Here is a 23,248-nt window from a genome sequence, read left to right as displayed (position 1 = left end):
GTGTGTGCAGCAAGCGCGCAGTCATCAGCGAAGAGGAATTCTCTCAACAGTGCCTCGAACACCCTGGACCTGGCGTGGAGTCCCCGCAAGTTGAAACGTTTGCCATCTGTGCGAAACTGAATGTAGATGCCCCAGTCACAGTCTTTGAAGGCATCAATCAGCATGACAGAGAAGAGAATGCAGAACAGTGTGGGTGCCAGGACGCAGCCCTGCTTCACTCCATTTACCACAGGGAACGGATCCATGTCAGTATTTTCCTGTACTCTCGCCTGCATGCCATTGTGGAAAGACGCAATCAGCTAGATTAGGCTCTCTGGGCAGCCGAACTTTAGGAGAATCTTCCACAGACCTCGGCGGTTCACCGTGTCGAAGGCCTTAGTCAGGTCTACAAAGCCATGTGGAGCTCCTTGTTCTGCTCACGGCACTTCTCTTGCATCTGGCGTATGGCAAACACCATGTCACATGTTCCCCTGCCTGAGCGGAAGCCACACTGTGCTTCAGGGATGACTGTGTTGGAGACATGGTCAACCAGTCTGTTCAGTATGATGCGGGCGAAGATCTTGCCGGCGATACAGAGGAGAGAGATTCCATGGTGGTTATCGCAGGATGTTTTGTCTCCCTTCCGTTTGTAAATGTGGACAATAGAAGCATCCCTGAAATCCTGTGGGACCTCTCCTCTCTCCCAGATAGACTGGAACAGGGCGGTGAGCTTGTCTGTCAGCACCTCGCCTCCATACTTGTAGATGTCAGCCTGGATTCCATCCGCTCCTGGTGCTTTTCCTGACGTTGTCAGCTTCAGGGCCTTCTGGGTCTCGACCTTGGTGGGAGGGGCAGCTACCGATTCACTGACTGGTAGCTGTGGGAGGGCTGCAATTGCCTCGTCTGATACGGACGAGTCCCTGTTGAGGAGAGTGTTGAAGTGCTCTGCCCAGCGGGGAAGGATGTCTTTCTTGTCTGTCAGGAGGGTGGTCTGGTCCAAGGCTCGGATAGGAAATGATCCTGTGACTCTCGGCCCATACACAGCTCGGAGACCATCATGGAAGGTCTTCATGTCGTGAGCATCAGCAGCGGACTGAATCTCTTCGGACTTTCTCTCCCACCAGGTGTTCCTCATCTCACGCAGCCTCTTCTGTACAAGTTGCTTGGTTTGCAGGAACTGGTTCTCCTTCCTCTGGCAGTCTTTATCGAAAATGTGATCCTGATGCCGTATATGCAGTGTGTTCAGGAGCTTGGAGATTCCAGAGTCGTTCTTGTTAAACCTTGTGGCTCCTCAGTACAAAGCCGAATGTGTCAGCTGCTGCTGTGTACACAGCATCTCTAAAGGTGCTCCATACCTCTTCTACCACAGTCGATGCAGGAATTTCTTGGAGAGCTACTTGGATTTGCTGCTGCAGCACGTCCTTGGTGATGTGTGTGGTTCGTCCGTCGGGATCGACGAGGACCATCTAGTCATCCTGGGGGTGGGTGGGTTGGGCTCTGTGGGTGCGCAGATGACTGGTCAGCCCAATCCGTTCCCGGAGGGTTCTGACGCAGTGTGGAAGGGGATGGTGGCGGCTGTTGGGGACTTGCTGGCACTGCTTTTCCTGGCCTGTCTGCATTGCTCTGCTGCAGTGATTCTGTTGGCCTCACAGGATTTGGCGCCTTTGTGGACAGCTGAACGCCACTTTGGTCTGTCCATTGCATTCAGCTCCCACGTGTCGTGGCTGATGTTGAAGGCCTTCAGAGAAGCTTTCAGAGTGTCTTTGAAGCACTTCTTTTGGCCTCCATGGGAGCGCTTGCCATGTTGGAGTTCGCCGTACAGCAGTTTCTTGGGGAGCTGGTGGTCTGGCATGCGAACTACATGGCCTGCCCAGCGCAGCTGGGTCTGCATCAAGATGGTGTAGATGCTGGGCAAGTTTGCACGAGTGAGCACCTCTGTGTCAGGGATCTTCTCTTGCCACTTTATGCCGAGAAGTTTTCTGAGGCTGGTGGTGTGGAAGTGGTTCAGATTTTTGGCGTGGCGTTTGTAGACCGTCCATGATTCACATCCATAGAGCAGTGTGGTGAGAACTATGGCCTTGTATACTTTGAGTTTCGTCTCCAGGGTGATGCCTCTCCTGTTCCAAACGTTCTTATGGAGTCTGCCGAAAGCAGCGCTGGCTTTGGCGAGTCTGGCATTCACCTCGTCGTCGATGACAACTGTGCGAGAGAGTGTACTGCCCAGGTATGTGAACTTGTCCACCGCGTTCAGTCGTTGCCTGTTGATGAAGACGTTTGGTTCAACGTAAGGCTTTCCTGGAGCTGGCTGGTGCATCACCTCAGTCTTCTTTGTGCTGATTGTGAGGCCAAAGTTGTCACAGGCAGCATAGAACTTGTCGACACTGTGTTGCATGTCAGCTTCGGAGGCAGCGTTGAGAGTGCAGTCATCAGCAGACAGGAAGTCGTTGGCGGTGTCTGTCCTCACCTTGGTTTTTGCTTGAAGCCTCCTGAGGTTGAAGAGTGAGCCATCTGTGCGGTACCTGATGCCAATGCCTACGTCAGTATCTCTGAAGGCATCTGTCAGCATGGCTGAAAACATGAGACTGAACAGGGTGGGGGCAAGAACTCAGCCTTGCTTGACTCCGTTGGAGACAGGGAATGGTTCTGAAGTCTCTACATTGTCTTGGACTCGGGCCAGCATCCCATTGTGTAGTTGCCGTATGATGGTGATGAACTTTCTGGGACATCCGTACTTCGCCATGATTCTCCAAAGGCCATTTCTGCTAACAGTATCGAAGGCCTTGGTCAGATCGACATAGGTGGAGTAAAGGTGAGCGTTCTGTTCCTGACACTTCTCCAGGAGCTGCCTGGCAGCAAACACCATGTCGACAGTCCCGCGTTCTTTCCGGAAGCCACACTGGCTCTCTGGTAGGAGACCTTGCTCAAGGTGCACTATGAGACGGTTGAGTAGCACTCTGGCCAGTCTTGCCTGCGACGGACAGCAGGGATATTCCACGATGGTTGTCACAGGCCTGACGATTTCCTTTGCGCTTGTACAGGTGTATGATGGAAGCGTCTTTGAAGTCCTGTGGAACTGCCTCATGCTGCCAGATGAGCTGGAACAGCTGATGAAGCTTCTCAGTCAGCGCCATACCACATTCTCTGTAGACCTTAGCTGGAATGGAGTCTGAGCCAGGGGCTTTGCCATTGGATAGCAGACGGATAGCTTTCTTGGTCTCCTCCAAAGTTGGAATGGCATCCAACGACTCACTGACTGGCACCTGGGGGAGTCGGTCGATGGCTTCATCATTGATGGTGGAGGGGCGGTTCAGTACGCTGTTAAAGTGTTCAGCCCATCTCTCAAGGATCCCGTCCTTGTCAGTGATCAGGGTAGAACCATCAGCACTGAGGAGTGGAGCAGATCTGGAGGTGGTGGGACTGTAGACTTCTTTCAGGCCGTTATAGAAGTTCTTCATGTCGTTCCTGTCTGCAAAGCCCTGGATCTCATCAGCTTTGTTGCTCAACCAGGAATCCTGCATCTGCCGCAGCTTCAGCTGGATGGTGCTGCATGCACTCTTCAGTATGTCTTTCTTTGACTTTGACTTGGGATCTTCAATGTGGGCTCTGTAGGCTTGGCGTTTGTCTTCTAGCAGCTGCTTGATCTCAGTGCGGTTCTCATCAAACCAGTCTTTGTGTTCCTGACAGAAGGCCCCAGGCACTCCATGGCAGTGTTGTACACCGTCTCATGCAGTGCGCCCCATGCTGCCTCCACATTCTGGTTGTCCAGCACGGTGGACTCAAGGCGTTCCTCCAGGGTGTCAGCAAAGCTCTGCTTGATGTTGCCTAGCTCCAGCTTGTTGACATTCAGGCGTTTGAGTGCTTTCATGCCCTGAGGCCGTCTCTTGGGCTGGATGTGGAGGTTGAGCTTTGAGACGATAAGGCGGTGGTCTGTCCAGCACTCGGCGCCGCTCATGGCCCTCGTGACTCGTACGTCCTGCCTGTCCCTCTTCCTGACGATGACAAAGTCGATGAGATGCCAATGCCCAGAGCGAGGATGCATCCATGACGTCTTGTTACGGGTAGGGAGGCAGAAGACGGTGTTTGTGATAAGAAGGTCGTGCTCGGCACATGTCTGGAGAAGTAGTTGGCCATTGCTGTTACAGTTACCAACCCCATGCTTCCCAATCACGCCTTCCCAGGTGCTGCTGTCACATCCAACTCTCGCGTTAAAGTCACCAAGAATGATGAGCTTGTCTGCATTGGGAACAGTGGTGATGACAGCGTTCAGGTCCTCGTAGAACTTGTTCTTGATCTCATCCGGGTTGGTCATGGTGGGCGCGTAGGCGCTGACAATGGTGGTAAACTTCTTCCCGTTGCATAAAGGGAGTTTTATCGTCATCAGACGATCGTTCACTCCTTTCGGGGGGCCAGCCAGCTTGTGTGTCGACCGCTTGAGTAGGGTCCCCGTCAGCCACGGTATGCTGACTAGGGTGGTGTGGAGCAGGCAATGTTTTGGGCACCTTTTCTAGCCCCTTCCTCATGCCATGGAGGTGAGCAGTACTGTCCTGAAGAGGGCAGCTCATTCGCTCAGGGGGCTGCCGATCTCCACCGCTGCTCCAGTCGGTGAAAAACGACCCTTCAGCCTGAGCCGCCTGTGTGCAGGTCCGCGGCTACGACTGCCAGTGTACCCACACCTGTCGCTTCGTCACTCGCCTGTCGCCACAGGGCTTGGGGAAAATGATGGTATGGGATGAAGGATGACTGATGACTTGCGCGATGACTTTGTTTATAGTGAAGAGGAGTTGCGCAGCGTCGACCTCACTCTCTTGTCCGAGACCATCTGTATCCAGTGGCAAGACGAGGTCAAGACGACTGGGGATGGAAACGGATGCAATGGATGACCAGGATGTCCTATGTGCCTCATCCTGCCCTCAGCACTCCACAGTGCTCTGCTGCAACCGCCTACCTCTCCGTTGAACCATGAAGGTTTCTTCCGCAGAGTCCGCCGGATCCAGTCTTCACATGCTTGGGTAGACAAGCCCTAACTCACCGAGGGTTTGAGACCCGTCGGCTACCCTCACCTAGTTTAGCCAACCTGTCAAAGCCGTTGCCCGGGGGTTTGGCGTTGCTGCATGCTAGCAGCTTCTAGGACCCATAGGTAAGAGCTGGGTGCCGGTGGGGACCAACAGAGGACAAACCACTCCCGGAAGAGCGTGACAAGCCCCCCCTCTAGAGGTACTACCCCCCCCCCCCCCGTTCCCCCCCCCCCCCCCCCGTGCACTCCCTAACCCCTTGGTGATAGGGAGGCGGTGGATGTTCAGCTTCCTGGGGGGTTTCTGCCTGGCTGGTTGGAGCTTGCGTGCAAGTCTGATGTTCATCTAGCTGCGTACCAGGCGATGGTCTGACCAACAGACTGCTCCTCTCGTGTAGTGGAAACATCACCTCTGTCCCTCTGCCGGACAATCACATAGTCCAGCATGTGCCACTGCTTGGAGCAGGGGTGCATCCATGTGTTCTTGTGCTTGTCCGCTTGTTGGAAGAGGGTGTTGATAATGGTCAGTCCATGCTGCGCGCAGAGCGAGAGCAAAAGCAGTCCGTTGGAGTTGCACTTGCCAGTGCCGTGCTGTCCTAGGACTTTTGGCCACGAGAAGTCCACGCCGACACGGGCATTGAAATCCCCAAGGATGATCAACCTGTCCTTTCTGTCTACTGCTGAAATGGTGCGGCTGAGCTCCTCGTAGAAAGCTTCTTTGATGTCATCAGGGTTGGTTGCCTCTCACTCACACTCACAGTGTCTCCACCCCTCTACAGAAAGACCAAACCATTGGGCTGGACATATCGTCAGGATGTTTGACAGTCGACTGCCAAAACAGCTGCTGCATGGAGAGCAGTCAGTGCAAGCGCTCAGTTGGTGGGCGGAAGAAACGCTTCAAAACCTGCCTCAAAATGTTCCTCAAAGACTTCAACACCAATCCCTGTAGCTGCGGATTGCTTGCTCTGGCGAAGCAAGATCACTAAAGGAGCACTTTTACTATTGACTATCTGTGAATAGGAAAAACAAAGAAAACTGCACGCAGGGGGGGGGGGGGGGGGGGGGGGGGGGGGGGAGGGTGGCGCTGTAGTATAGCGACACGCTCTCCCTGGGGAAAGCAGCCCGAATTTCACACAGAGAAATCTGTTGTGATAGAAAGAAATACAAAATACAAATACAAAAAATGTAGCAGAAAACAGACGCACCGCAGAGGCTCATAGGAAACGTGCTGCGTGCATGCAAGGCACTAGATACTTCCACTTCCACTGCAGCACCAACCCACATGTGTCGCACACGTGAGCGAACATTTCGGGCCCGGACTGGCCTCACCAGTCACCTCTGTACCCACTGTCACAGATCTTCCATGTGACGCTGAAGTTGTAGTCATCTACTCCGATGGACGAACAACAATAACAGCACCCCTGAGGGGTCAATCCAGACGAGTTTACTCGACCCCGGGCTAGCCAGATTTGATCCCCGTGTGGTAAAAACCAACCAGTGGTACGACTAGGCTGCTACATTGCACTGGATATCCATCCATTCAGATGCCCATCCACTCACCCTGCAGAACGCGCCACTGCTGTGTCTGATGTCGTAGCCAAACTGGTGGATCATCCAGAGCCGGAGCAGGCCCGTGTAGAGAACTACCAGGTTCACCACAGAAAGCATGATCAGGTAGATGGCTGCGTTGGACCTTTTCATAAAAAAACAAAACAATCATCATCATCATGATGACAACCGTAATAATAATACTAATAATAATCCTGTTACTACTTCACGACAGTCTGTTCATGAGAGTCAGTCGTGTCTGCCTATGACCATTAGAACAGCATAGGAGACAACTACTGTCCCGACTATCTGGACTATAATTTGATTAATGCGGAAAGAGTCTTGTCCATGTTACATTCCCGCTCTCTTGGTCAAGAGGGCTTTGATTAAGACAGACTGCATTGGGATGGTCCCCAAAGGCCAACTGGTCCCCAAGGATGCAGCACTAAGAGCCAGTGCAATGTTGCCTCATATTTTGAGTCACAGTCCTTCACAAAAGACTAAGCTGTAAATAAATTCCCGTTGCAGTGGAGAAACCATTGATCCTTCAGCTCTCACTTCACAGACAGCCCAACTATAAAATTATGTTAATCTCTGATATGAGCCGAGCGTTGAGCCTCAATGATATTACTACTGCTACTTCTACTTCTTCTACAAATCCAATTATATAGGACTATTCCATGTAAATATGCTGAATTTGCGCTGCACAATATAAAAAAAATCGACATGAAATGCATGCATTTAAACACTAAAACGACAAATTAAATACTTAACCTTGCACAGACACCCACACCGAACAATGACATTATTCATTTTATGTACACACACACACACACACACACACACACACACACACACAATGCGCACAGGTTAACACTAGGAGGAGGGGAGAAGGAGGTGGGTAGGGGGTTGGGGGGTGGGGCAGGAGGGGAGCAGGCTGAAAATCCCACAGAGAAATCAATTGTGCCCCCAAAAGTAAAACAATGCAACACAATACCACACAATACAAAACGATACCACACCTCCTCATGGTCTTCCGGGACAGAACTATAACAGACATCACGTTCCCTAGCGTGCCAACCACCAGGAGGAGGGGAGGGATCCCCGACATTATCACATCCCTCACATCGTCATAGTACTGCGCCTCTTCAGTGGATGGTTCGCCCGGGTAAGGGCCAAGGTCAGGGTCATGGGTGGTGAACTGGTAGCGTTCCGCCGTCGGTGCGAGGCCACCTGTTCTGGTCATCATGGGGATGACTTCTGTCAACACACACACACACACACACACACACACACACACACACACACACACACACACAGAGTTTCAGTTTCAATGCGAAGGAGGCGTCACAGCGTGCATATTGATTCATTCACGCAACACCACATCTGCTTTAGAAAAAAAAAAAGAAAAAAAAAAGAAAAAAAGAAAAAGGAGCAGATGCATGACGTACACATAGTCCCAATCTCAAGCAGTTCATGGTGTATGTGTGCCTGAGAGAGCCCATTTGTACTGTCGTTATGCGCCACAGGAGCCCAGTACATCGGGCACTTTGTTGTTGTTTATTTGTTTGTTGGATGTGTGATCTTATAATTAGGAATGGCTAACTATGTGTGGCGTTTCTTTGTATTGGCGTTGGAGGTCAATATGACAAATAATTGGGACCAAAGCTTCCGGCTTCTGCTTCCCAACGGCTGAAACACCGTCAATGCGTATTTGTTGACTGTGTGAATGATTTGTTTTTTTCCTCCATCATGTCGGAGATGTTCACTTCAACAGGTTATGGGCCCGGTGCAGGGTCTCAGGGCAAGTAAGGTTGGTTTGTCTTCGATGGAGGTGAGTGGAGGTACGAGCAATGGGAAATGAAGTTTCTTGGGTATCTGTGGTTGAAGAAACTGAAGAATACCGTTTTCGACTCCAGAAAATGTAGAAGTTGCTGATGATTGGAATGAAGAAGCTTTTGCGGATTTAATGCTATATCTGGGTGATAAAAGTCTTTCCCTCGTTATGCGAGATGCTGTTGATGACGGCAGAGAAGCTTTGAAAATTCTTCGTACTCATTTTGCAAGGTCAGGTACTCCAAGAGTGATTTCTTTGTATACAGAGTTATCCTCTCTTGTTAAGCAGTCTGATGAAATGGTGACTGGCTATATCATCAGGATTGAGACAGCCGCAGTAGCTTTGAGAAATGCTGGTGAAACTGTCAGTGACAGTTTCGGTGATTGTATTGGTATCAAAAGGTTTGCCTGAAACAGACATCTTGTGAAATCAGTGTGTCTCTACGTAGTTTTTAAGGTACTGAACGTTCCAAATCTGCAAGTGGTAATGATTTGGTGTTGAAGTCAGTAGTCAGTCCTCATCCAGTTTCTAAGAATCATAGTAAAGATGCGGTTTGTTTCAAATATGGCCAAGTTGGTCATTTTGCGAAACACTGCGCTAAAAGATAAAAGGATGTGGTATAGCCTTTTCTTCGAAAAAGCAATAACACCAACAAATCATACAGACGGAGGAATAACATGGGCAGAAACAGTGGAGACAAAGTCGCTGAATAGCTGATTCACAGTTGGACGGTTCAGATCATACTTTTGCTTGTGAAGCTTGTGTTTGTAGCAGCGGTGTGACATGTTTGAAAACTGATATGCTTTTGACTGACTGTGGGGCAGCTACAGACATCATCAATAATGAATCAGAATTCAACAAGCTTGATGACTGTTTCAGACCAGAGAAACATCACACTGAATTTGCCAATGGGGAAAGATGTAACGTTGTTGCCATGAAGAGGGAGGATGCATTTGTGACAAATTAGTGATGTCCGTGGTAGGCGTGTCAAGGCTTCCCTGAACATGCATTGTATGATCCTTCATATCTGTGAACGGCTAGTATGACTTAGGGGTTGCGTTTCTTTGTACTGGGGATGGACATCAATATGATTAAATAATTGGAACTTCTGCCTCCTAACAGCTGAAACATCAACAATGTGTGTTGATTGTGGGAATAATTTGATTTTCTTCCATCATGTCACAGCAGCAGTCCATGTTTCCCTTTTGGTAGGTGATGTGCCGGCCAAGACTGAAGAGCATCCTCAGGGTTGACCCCCAAAGCCTTTCCGTGAAGAGGGTATTGCCTCAAGACAGCGGAGGTTTGAAATAAGGGTCTTCCTTCCCCTAGATGGACTGCATCCCAAGGCTGTCAAGCTATCTCCATCTACACGAAGTGACTGGTTTTAAGGCGCAAGATACTAACATAATTGATTATATTGACCCGAACACTTTTTTTTCTCAGCTAGCAAGTCTGATATAACCAGAAACTCAAATACTAACATACTTATACCCAGTTTTGCAGGACTAATATCCGCAAATCATCTTTCAGCAACCGAGTTGTTAAAGGTTGGAATGCACTGTTAGTTGTAACGAAAGCACCTAAAATATCAAACAATTAAAAATTCTTCTTGACAGTGATTCTTGATCAACAGTGCAGAAATATAACTATTTTGACAAATTAGCAAGCAAATGCAAACCCCAAAACCAATCTACTATACCAAGATGGGGCGTAGAAAGGCTGCAAAGCTTAATTTTTGCCCCAAATACTGTACCTGTACCTGATACTCGCTTTGGCCCTGCTTTGTGATGGCCCAGACCTGAGCTTTGAGACGTATGCCTTGGGAGCATTTTATTGAGCAGTGACAGCATACCCTCACTGCTCACCCCAGCTAAACAGCCTTTGGAAACGAAATCAAATTGAAATAATCTCTTGATTAAATTTATTTTTTATGGAAACATATCTGTTTCATATGAATCGATAGTTAACTTTTTGTGAAGTCTGTATTAACATCTTATTCCCAATTCTCCCAATTTATTAGATGAGCATATTTTAACGATCACCAAAAAAACTCACATGCAGAACATGAAGCGCAAAATTTCGAGATGAAACAGTAATGGAAAACATAATGCAACAAGAACCCTATCTGTCACTGCAGACTGTTGACAAAAGTAGCAGCTCTTGGAATCCGTGGCAAAGTATTAGACTGGATCTCTGATTTCATGACTGGCAGACACCAATGGGTAGTTGTCAATGGAACACATTCATCAGAAGCTGATGTGACCAGTGGAATACCTCAAGGCATCGTTCTTGGTCCCATTCTTTTCGGCACTTTCATCTCCTTAGACAGGTGAAAAGCAACGTAAAGATGTTCGCTGACGACACAAAGCTATATGCCAGGACCCATACTGACCAAGGCCCTGAAGACCTACAGGATGATCTGGACCAACTTCAGAACTGGACAAACAAATGACAGCTCCGATTCCATCCACAGAAGTGCTGTGCCCTCAAACTTGGAGGGAAAGCATCTGATGCGAAATACAACATGAAAGCCAGCGACACAAAAGGAAGTGAGTCACAATTTATCCTGGCAGAAAGCGAGGTTGAGAAAGACCTAGGAGTGTTTATTGATAATGGACTATCCTTCAGGGAACAGATTGCAGTCTACAGCAAAAGCAAAAAGAATTGTTGGTATTATTCAAAGATCCTTTGACGACCTGACATATCAGACCTTTGTACAACTATACAAGGCCCTTGTCCGACCACTATTGGAATATGGTCACTGTGCCTGGCAGCCACAGCAGAAAACATTGTGCAGCGAAGGAGAGGATGTGCAACACCGAGCAACAAAGGTGTTGTCATCCCGGAAGGATAAACCGTATCAGGAGAGACTGAAAATTCTGAGACTGCCAAGCCTAGAACATCGACGCCATCGAGGAGATATGATTGAGGTGTATAAATACCTACAGGGTTGCTACAAGTGGAACTGCCCAAGTTCGAGCTTGCCTGCGGAAGAGATCTACGAGGGCACAGCCTCAAGCTCCAGAAAAACCAACACAGGCTCAACGTCAGAGGAATTTTTTTTCTCAAATAGGGTTGTCTCCCTCTGGAACAGTTTGCCAACAACGTCGTGATCGCACCTTCCATCAACTCTTTTCAGAATCGACTTGATTGCCACTGGAAAAATTTGCCCATTTTGTATTCACCAAATTGTTATTTGGTGGATTTACTTTAACTATTGTTCCATACGCCAGCCATGCATGCTGCAAAGTATATAGTTAATATCCACAGAACGACGAACATGCCTTTGAATGGGGCCTCAAACGTCGTACAAGTCAAGTCGGAAACGTCAAACGAAGACCAATGACGTTGCGAAAAGTGACGCAAAAAATTGTGACCCACTGTTCCGGGACAGAAATGAAAATCACATCAAAATAACAACTCTACTAATACGTTCTTTGAAACTTGGATCTTCTGCACAGACTATGTCAACATATTTGACAGACATGCAACACCTCTTGCCAAACATGAAATGGATGCTCAGATTCGGGAGGATCTTCGGATGTACAGGCAAGAACAACAAACTGTCCAAAGGTAGTCTTCAACCAGAGAAGCTTCTACTCAGAATAGAACGATCAAAATGTGAACGTCACGGAGGTCGTCTCTCAAAACAATTTCCGTGTCGTGAGGAGACCTTTCTTAACAGCAGAAAAGCACCACGTGTATTCTGGTTACCAGATCAGGTTATGACCAGATTCTGTTGTCTGGGCGCAAAATCGCACAGTGTTTCTTAACGCAAGACGTCCTCATATTGCCATCCAAAGAAACATTCCACAACCAGTAGGAGGTCAACTGAACACAAAACCAATTACATTTACATGTTTTATTTGCGTTGTCAAGAGTTTTCGTCTTTTTTTCAGATCAATACCCTACATAAGCTAATAGTCTGAGCGTGGAAGTCTGTAAAACACTTAAGACCTTGCTTTGAAAGATATAGGCCTGCTGATTTTATACTTGTAACCTGTATGGAAAAAAAAGAGTATTTTCATGTATTTTAGTTATTTTTTGTGGACTGTTACAATGTGTTAAAAAAAATTAATAAAGACGCCTATGGAAACTTTTAAATAATTATTGGAAACCTATACCTTCCATCACTGAAATATAGACGATATAAAGGAGATATGATCCAAGTATACAAAATCATATACAATTTAGATGATCTAAGAGTGGAAGATTTCTTTGAATTTAACACTGTTGAAAAAACACGAAGCTCTAGCAAAGATATATATCCAAAACATACTCGATTAAATGCCAAAACATACACTTTTACCAACCGCGTTGTAAAATGGTGGAACCCACTAACAGAACTAACCAAAACAGCACCAACTCTTAACCAATTCAAGAATCTTCTGGACGCTGATATAAATGTAAAGATAAAAAAGTATGAATATGATGATTAAATTACTCGTAGGAAAATTACCGCATGCAATGCAGACACTACTCAATGTTGACGAAAAAGAAGGGACATCAAAGAGGCCGCGAGGCATACTTCGTCCCTATTCTATACCTACCTATACCTATACCTAGAGCAGACGAAGCATCTGTCCAAGGCCGGATGTGTCTTAAGGTCACGGCCTTGGTTTGTCTGTTTAATCCGGGTCATTTAAGTTACTAGCAGACTTAACGCTCTGCCTTGCAACAACAACCTGGCGACCTTGCCAGCTCAGTGTCTCTGGTCAAGATAAAGTTTAGTTTGGTTAATATTATGAAAAACCAAAAACCAAACAAAACCAAAACAAACAAAACAAAACAAAAAACAACACAAAAAGCAAACAAACAAACAAACAAAAAAACAACAACACAAAAAACAAAACAAAACAACAACAACAACCGATTTCAGACCATAGAATGATAAGAACAAAGATCGCCGATCACCAGACAAGTAAACTATATCTAGGCATGATCCATGCGATTCAGAATCATAGCTTCTGATTTCGTGAATGGAAACGATCGATAATAGAGCCATAGCACACCCATAAAATAGACCAAATGATTACGGTAGGTTGCAATACATTTGTTTCATGAATAGTGTATTGCAGAACTTAGTATATCATTGTATCAGTTTCAATAATTGGAAAACAAACAAACAAAAACAAACAAAAAAAACAACAAAAAACAACACCAACAACAACAACCAAAAAAAAAAAAAAAAAAAAAAAAAAAAATCCACACAAGGCATTATTTTGAATAATATTAGAGTTTGTGGAAATGCATAATATGGAAACAATGAGTCGTAGAACTTGGTATGCATGTTGATGTAAGGATATTGACGGTGATGTGTATTAGGAATGATAAATAATTTTCATATTTTATTCTGGTTTTGGTTACTTATCGAAAGATTGTTTTTTTTTTTTATTTGTTATTGTTTGATTATCATGGGCAATTAAAAAAAGATTTATATATATATATATATATATATATATATATATTTATAAATATCATGTCATTACATGAGTAATAATAGATATTCAGTTATGAATTAATCAGTATGATAGGTCACAAGAAATTCTCATTCAGCCATTTGTATCATTTATGGAGATTTACTTGACTGGAAGCTGTCAAATTTCAGTAGTGTGTGTGTTGATAGAAACATTTTTCTGTTGTACAGAAAATTTATTCTGTTATACAGTTATGGAGCAAATAATGGGTGGTTTGCTTGGGTCATAGTTGAGTCTTTTTGGTAATTTTTATCAAATTGCTTGATCAAAATGGAAATAACTTTGATTCCATATATATATATATATATATATATATATATATATATATATATATATATATATTATGAACTGGATGTTCAGATGGAGATTGTCACTGAATGTGTAGATATATGAAGACCTCATCATAATTTTTGTGATAATTTGAGGGAAATGTCACTTTATAAATGTTACATTGCTGTTACATCTGCTGGAACATATTTTCAGTAGATGTAATTTATTGTAAAATATCAGTGTTAATGGAAATACTCTTATGGCTGGTTATGCTGAGTTTATCAGTAATTAATTTGATATAAAGCAACCCTTAACCATTGGAATACAATGAACTTGTACAAAGTACATGTTATAAGATATGCATGTGTGTAAAATTGTTATGCTGAGTTAATGAGTTTTCCTGCAAAATGTAACAAAATTCTTACCAGCTATGTTTTGCCTGTTTCAGGGGCACATATTATTATCATTAATATGGTTATTGTTTTGTTTTTTTCCCCTCGTCTGATATAGTTAATCTGACTGATTTGGGGTCATCCTTCGTGATAACAGGTTGAAATGATATGCACCACCAGGCTTGTTTTGTTAAACAAAAAAATCGTAACGTCCATTGCTGCATTTTTGACTCACTTGTGTAAACAAAGTGAATCTGTGTTTTAACCCTGTGTTCAGTTGTCTCTGTGTGTGTGTGTGTGTGTGTGTGTGTCTCCGTGGTAAACTTTAACATTGACATTTTCTCTGCAAATACTTTGTCAGTTGACACCAAATTTGGATTAAGAATAGGAAAAATTCAGTTCTTTCCAGTCATCTTGTTTAAAACAATATTGCACCTCTGGGATGGGCACAAAAAAATAAAAAAAGAAGCCAAATTATATGCAGACTGAATTTACTGTTATATTTATATTTTTTATTATCTAAACTTGGCACTTTGATCTGATATTCTGACACAACAACAAGAGCAGTCATTTTTATCATTTTTTGTTCAAACAGGAACTTCTTTTCTGAGCATGGAGGTTATATTTATTTTGCATGTCTTTGGTGCAGATAGTAAAAAAGGGAAATTAATCTGTAATTAATGCTAGGGGGCTTAATTTGCTTTAAACTGATCTTTCTCATCTTAAACATTACATTTTGAAATTATACTCAGTACATAAAAAGTTTGTGTGTTTTACTCTCAGTGTACAGGGCTTTCACTATGTTCATTAGCCCAAGTGGTCTTTTTCGGAAAATACTAAAATCAATACGACAAGTGGACTTTATAGATTTATTGGCTGAGCCCTGAAGGTCATGGGCAAAAATCAATTGCGTACACATATTTATACATATTCAAAGCGCGTGCTCATATTCTTCGCGAACGCGAACGACGCCATTTTGTTTCAAGTTGTTGACCTGCCCGTTCAGTCCTATATTCAATCGACAATACACGATAACATGTGATGGAAAGTTGAAGGAGACCATTAAATATTTATTCAGATAATGATTTGTGAACGCCTCATCACTTACTGGATTATGCCCCAAACTGCCATAAAGATATCCACAGAATCAGTCGTGTTAAAAATAATAAACCATGAGAGTTAATACCCTTGAATTGATGAAACGTTAAAATTTCCAGTCTTGACTTTTCTCAAAATGAAGTCCTTTTCACTTCATACGACGTTTAGAAGTACTTGTACTTGCCTCTACATGTTATTAGTTTAACAAAATACTAAATTTTCATATCAACTTATTAAAACTAGAATGAACATAACAGAGAAATTGAATGGACCGTGTCAACCGGTGTAACTAAACTTGTACATCTATCTAGATCCAGAGAAAACGGCTAAATGTTGCAGAGTGACTGCGGCGATAGCCACGTTTCCTTTACCGCGGACTTAAAAAGAATTTTTAATTGTCCTTAAAGATTTTTGAATGCCCAAGATACACCAGAATAATATGATTTAAACAGCGTTCTCACTGCGAATCCGCAATCGATTTATCGCCCTTTAAAAAAAGCATGTTTAAATGTTATATTTTTGAACGTCAGCTAAGAAGCCCCGATAGTGTAATGGGTAGGACAGTTTCTTCTCACCCGAACATACGGGGTTCGAATCTGCCGTTAGGACTTTTCTTTTTCTTTCTTTTAACCCAAAGCTTTATGATAACAAATACAAAACACATTTAAACGATTAGATTAAAAAAAAAAAGTATATCACAAGTGAGTCTTGAAGGCCTTGCCTCTCTTGTTCATTGTTATTTTGTGAGAAAGATAAAATGTTGACCGGACCCACGCTGTGAAATCATTCCATGTATTCATCCCATCCAACCAAACCTCACAATCTACTTCCACATGTAAAACATACACCTCACCTTCAGTCTACATTCTTACACCTAGTCACATACATTTCACCACTTACACACAATAAATAGGTGGAGTGATGGCTTAGAGGTAACGCGTCCCCCTAGTAGGCGAGAGAATCTGAATGTGCCGGTTCGAATCACGGCTCAGTCGTCGGTATTTTCTCCCTCTCCATTAGACCTTGAGTGGTGGTCTGGACGCTAGTCATCCGGATGAAACGATAAACCGAGGTCTCCTGTGTGCAGCATGCACTTAGCGCACGTAAAAGAACCCAAACCACAAAAGGGTTGTTCCTGGCAAAATTCACTGCAATAGGAAAAACAAATAAAACTGCACGCAGGAAAAAATACAAAAAAATGGATGGCGCTGTAGTGTAGCGACGCGCTCTCCGTGGGGAGAGCAGCACGAATTTTAAGCAGAGAAATCTGTTGTGACAAAAAGAGAAAATACAATACAATAAAGGAGTGGTTACATACTAACAGTAATGTAATCTTAAATATGACTCTTTTTCATATCATTCGGAGGCCAAGTTGCTGGGCAACTCCAAGTAGACAGCGAAGGGTTACCGTCGAATGATTTGGCTGGTCGCGGCCCGTGTCTAAAGATAGATGCTGCAGTGCAGTTAGGTCAATTCAGCTGACTCGAATATGACGGCAGGTTAGTGTAACAAACATGCAGACAGGCGTGCCATGGCTGACTGACGTCATAAAGTAACCCATGCAAACTGAAATAACACAGTTCCAGAAAAAACAGAAGGTCACGTAATTTTGGTTTGACGTATGTGTTCCAGACAAACTGAGTTCCCGTTGTTTATCTATTTATTTATTTATTTACACAGTTCTGAAAGAACTTGTGTGTAACAAATTCACTGTTTATTCACCTTTTATTAGACGGTAGAAATACACCAACTTGTCCAAAACAATCATGCAAGGCACCATCAAGGGCGGGAGAAGAAGAGGAAGACAGCGGAAGGACTGGCATGAGAACATCAAACAATGGACCGGACTCCACACACGTGAGCTGCTGCCGGCGGCTGCCGACAGAGACAGATGGAAAAGGGAGGTTGCTTCTGCGGTCCTCAGGCTTCCCCCAACGACTACTTTGTAGTTATGAGCCTGAGGTGAGGTGAGGAATAATTTGCTATTATTATGGGCTTTTTAGGCAAGATAGTGCTGCAGCAGTTGGTTTGACACGATCTTTCTTACTGAGGTCAGTAAAATCTTTTATGTTTAACTTGCTTCACCATACATCTCATCCACTGACTTACCGTGTGAGTGAATGAGCGAGCCGTCATTTAATGTCACAAATAGGCCTGATAACATATATTGATCCAAATAATGCTTTCTGCTTTTTCCATGGGATATGAGTATTCGTGAGAGTTGTATGATGGAAATGGGAAAATTCCATCTCAAGCAGACTACCGCTTATTTCACTATTTTTCAAACATAATATAGATCTACATCAAAGTGTGTGTGTGTGTGTGTGTGTGTGTGTGTGTGTGTGACAGACAGACAGAGAGAGAGAGAGAGAGAGAGAGAGAGAGAGAGAGAGACTGACACTGACTCTGACAGTAACACTAGTTTATTGAATAAGCTTTCCGTGGGGGGTCATAATCGACAAATATATTACAAATTACATGAGAAAAAAAATCGAAACAACATGCATGAATACTTAGCAGATTCGTGGAAAGAACTGTGTTTCGTGAAGCTAAGAGTAACGGGTTTTGTCTAATACGCTGCTTCACCTCTATTTTGTGCATTTTGGTTTGCATTCAAAATATGTGATCTGAGCTTAAAGGCGTAAAATAGAAACCTAGCAAAGTAAAGAAAAGGCCTACTCTTTTCTGCATCTCTCACAATTCCAGATTATGGTTTTCGAAATTGACAATGAAATTATACTGTAAATACTTAGATCTTAAATCTTCATTCTTTGGACACTCCAAAATAAAGTGAATTTCGGTTTTTAAGTAACTACGGGTGCAGTAGCCGAATGGTTAAAACGCTGGACTTTCAATCTGAGGGTCCTGGGTTCGAATCTCGGTGCACCTGGTGGGTAAAGGGTGGAGATTTTCCCGATCTCCCAGGTCAACATATGTGCAGACCTGCTAGTGCCTGAACCCCCTTCGTGTGTATGCGCACGCAGAAGATCAAATACGCACGTTAAAGATCCTGTAATCTATGTCAGCGTTCGGTGGGTTATGGAAACAAGAATATACCCAGCATGCACACCCCCGAAAACGGAGTATGGCTGCCTACATGGCGGGGTAGATAAAAAACAAACAAATGGTCATACACGTAAAATGTTAAATGTCTGTCTGAGTGTGTATGTGTGTGCGTGTCTGAAATCTGATTGAATGACACAGGAAACGAATGATGAGCGCCCAGTGGCAGCCGTCAGTCGGCTCTACCCAGGTAGGCAGCCTGTGGTGCAAATGTCCCCGTGTATGTAAAGCGCTTAGAGCTTGGTCTCTGACCGAGGATAGGCGCTATAGAAGTATCCACATCAATCAATCAAACTACAAAATGGACAATTCAAGCTTTTCTTGTTTCCTTGAATAACAATATTTGTAGATGCATGACTTACGCAAAACCCTTGACGTACGCATAAAGTTTGAGCACTGCTTCCAGACTCTATGGCAAAACCTGGCAACGAACTGCCAGCACATTTTCCAGCAGTTACAGGGCATGGTGGGCTCCATCAGACGTAACGCAGATCAGCTGAACAACATGAGGATGAAGCTAGACGACCCGAAGGCTAGATTGAAGATGATGGAGGCTACAGTCGAGCGAAGCGAGCAGTTGGACTGGCGTTCAGATCTTCTGTTTCATGGACTGAAGAAAGTCGACGAAGGAAGTGCTTTGCATGATGTTCTTGTGAGGCTCCTCAACCATCTTTTTCAACAGAAGAAGTGGTGTGGCAGAGACATCGAAAGTGTTGATCGGGTTTAAAAGCAAACTGTTTCATCGAACTACCGTCCAGTGTTCGTCAAGGTCGTTAAACAGTCTGACGTCATGCTGGTCATACGTGATAAGGATGGCAGAGAGTTGATGCAGAACAGTGAAGGTGTGCGTGTCGCTGCTGACCTGACGAAGCACCAAAGAGACACATTGCAAATCAAAGACGCGAAGGAAGACGTGCTTTCTACTTCAACGGGAGGCTGGTGTGCAGGACTCTCACACTGATGTCCACCGTCATCACTCAACCCGCGATCAACACGTCTATTTATTTCAGTGAAATTAAAAAGTTCTGTTCCTGGTGTGAGAGAAACTATCTGGATCTCAACGTATTGAAAACAAAAGAAATGTTAATAGATTTTCGGAAAGACCCCTTGCCTGTAGCTGACCTTGTTATTGATGGTCAAACAGTGGAGAGGGTCAATGAATATAGATATTTAGGGACCATCTTAGACAATAAGCTGACTTTTGACAGAAATGTTGATTCCATTCATAAGAAATGTCAATCTAGAATTTTTTGTTTACAAAAGCTTAGAAATATTGGTATAAATTCAAATATTCTTCAAAGTTATTATCGATGTTGTATCGAGTCCGTGCTTACAGTTTCATTTATGTGCTGGTATGGAAGTTTGGGAGTGAGGAGTAAGCGTGTTTTGAACGATGTCATGAGTGTATGCAGTAAAATTGTGGGAGTGAAACAAGCTAGTATGCAAGAGCTGTATTAAAGTCGAGTGGTTAAAAAAAGCAGGCAGATAGCAACTGACGACACCCATATTTTAGCAAAGTATTATGAGCTATTGCCATCAGGACGACGCTACAGAACTTTTAAGTTGAAATCCAGAGCTCTGAAGACTTTTATTCCACGTTCGATCCACCTTTTAAATTCTTGAGAACTGTGTGTGTGTGTGTGTGTGTGTGTGTGTGTGCGGGGGGGTGCGGTGCGGGTGTGTGCTGATTATCTGGTTGTGGTTTTCCGCAATTCATCTTTATTCTTATCTTATCTGTCTATTATAATCAATGTGCAGTATAGTAGGCTATGTTTATAATTATATTCAAATAACGTTTCTTAATTCTTTCTGTTTTTACATTAAGAATACTAGTTATTACCTGCAAGTGTGTGGATGTATGTATGAAACGATGTATGTGATATTTTTTACATTTGTATCTTCGTAATATTTGTAAGGGCTGTTGTTGGCTTTTACAGTTATGGTCCCCATGTTGTTTACTTGTTTATGTTGTGATAATGCACCTGACCAAATTTCTCCAGTTGGAGATAATAAAGTTATTCTTATCTTATCTTATCTTATCTTATGGTGATCACAGTTATAACGACAGAAGACCTCAGCGTGAAGCCCTGCGTTATGTGGATGGTAATCAGCGGCAAACTATTGGAAAAAGTGAGGGAGTGGGTGGGGTGAGTTTCGGATTGGGGAGTGATTTCCGCATGTTAAACCTGTACTCAATAAACTAAGAATCGCACTAAGTGTGCACGAGGCAACCTTTCGAGAAATAAAATGCAGTTGTGGTCATTCTGTCATATATCATAATTCTTATTTTCACAGCATCTTTCCGTATCTGTACATTGTAAACATCGACGTGAAAAACGCACATTTAAACACTAAAACGACAGCTTCCAAACATTACCCAGCACAAACATCAAACACTGCCAATAATTCATGAACGAACACACAAAAACATCAAGCTCAACCTAACACTTAAACACCACAATATCTAAATAATGGATTGTATATCACAATATTTAAATATACATAACCACTTCTTACGTTTTCAGCCATGCCCGCTCGTGCAACAATGTATCAAGATATGCTTATTATACTGTTATGTTATTGGGAAACTGATGAACAAGAACAGTCCAATAACACAATCAATAAATTGAAAAACAAATCTCTCTGTCTTGTATTTCACCGAAAATCGCGCACTGACAGAAACGCACACATACACATACACACACGCCCAAAAGCACACACAAACATGCATGCACACATTCAGAATATTGTGTAAAAAATATCTCCTCTCCTTTCTGCTCCCGCCCTCCACACAAACATGCGTACACCTTTCTTTATCATGTCAATAGACAAATTGAGATTTATTTCACATGGCTTTTCAATGTTATTTGGTTACAGAAACAATCCACCTTTTAATGTGTCTGTATTAACCCACTATTAACCCCCCAACATCCCAGTGCATTTAATCTTAGCATTTGGGAAAGAGAATGTCGAATACTATTGCACCCAGGTCCATCCGAATTATATTGAACGAGATTCAACAGCTTCACTTACCATAGCAGCAGCATCGACAACAAAAGTGGCACAGACACAGCTATCAGAGCAAGAACAGGCAAGGCAAGATCAGGCATTCACGCAGCTCAAGAACATCCAGAGTTCAAAAGACACAACTCGTTACACCAAGGTTAGACAATTTAAGTCAAATGTAAAATCAGAAGCACAGAGGACACTGACGATGACCAGTGATAAGGTACAGATAGTTATCAACAGTCTGCCTCAGGAATATCATGAATGCAGATCCGCTCATCAGACGAGTCAACAACGCCAACGATCGGCATGGACCAAGTAAGTTACCAGTCAAAAATAGAATCACAAGGGAAGAAGGCATGGTAAATTGGGTACACCCTGCCGGAACCGACAGGCTTCGATGTGAAATACCCAGGTTAGGGGAAACGTGGCCATCATACAACACTTGGCGCCATGACGTGGAGACCGACACAGCGCTTGGGGCAGCTGGTGATGACCGTGAAGACAGCCTGAGACAGAAGACACGGCTAGACTGTTGTCCATGGCTCTGGAGGGGTGACGTGCTGTGATGACGATGGTGATAATGGCTCAGTGCGCTCATCCTTTCCTCAGTCAGCCTTTAACCTTCCTTTTAACGCTGCTGTTGGAAAATGTCACATTGAACTTTGTGTGCAGGGAGTCATTGGTACATTTTTTTCCTAAAATCTTCTCACAGGTGTGATTTGAAATTGAAGTCTGTGCGGTACGATCAAGATGACCAGTGTACGGCAGCTTCTCTGCTAAAGCATACTGTCTGTGTTGGTGGCACTCATCTGTGTGTAGATATTGTTGCTTGTGGCCACAGACGAGCTATGATCCGAGCAAGCATTGTTAGTGACACCATTGCCCGTCACACGAACACACATTTCATCTGAGATAGCGTATTCATGAGCATCAACAGCGGATGTGTCGTATTCTTTCGCATTGGAAATATATGGAAATGAAAATTCTTCGGGTGCAAGGTTGATTCCACTCCGGCGGGCGCAATAGCCGAGTAGTTAAAGCGTTGGTCTTTCAATCTGAGGGTCCCGGGTTCGAATCTCGGCGACGGTGCCTGGTAGTTAAAGGGTGGAGTTTTTCCCTATCTCCCAGGTCAACATATGTGCAGACCTGTTAGTGCCTAAACCCCCTTCGTATATATACGCAAGCAAATACTCACGTTAAAGATCCTGTAATCCATGTCTGCGTTCGGTGGGTTATGGAAACAAGAACATACCCAGCACGCACACCCCCGAAAGCGGACTATGGCTGCCTACATGGCGGGGTAAAAACGGTCATATACGTAAAAGCCCACTCGTGTACATACGAGTGAACGTGGGAGTTGCAGCCCACGAACGCAGAAGAAGAAGATGAAGAAGAAGAAGATTCCACTTCCCTTCTCAAGGTCTGGTCAGCACGTTGGGTTTATGCTAATATCAGGCATCTGCTCTCCTTTATATCTTAATTTTTTTTCTTTTTATTATTTTCTTCTATAGCAGATGTGATGTGGCACACAATGATCTGTCCGCACGCTATGTCACCTCCTTGA

Source organism: Babylonia areolata, chromosome 22, assembly GCF_041734735.1.
Source record: "Babylonia areolata isolate BAREFJ2019XMU chromosome 22, ASM4173473v1, whole genome shotgun sequence".
Taxonomy (NCBI): domain Eukaryota; kingdom Metazoa; phylum Mollusca; class Gastropoda; order Neogastropoda; family Buccinidae; genus Babylonia; species Babylonia areolata.
The sequence above is the reverse complement of the archived record's forward strand: the minus strand, read 5'-3'. Positions refer to the sequence as shown.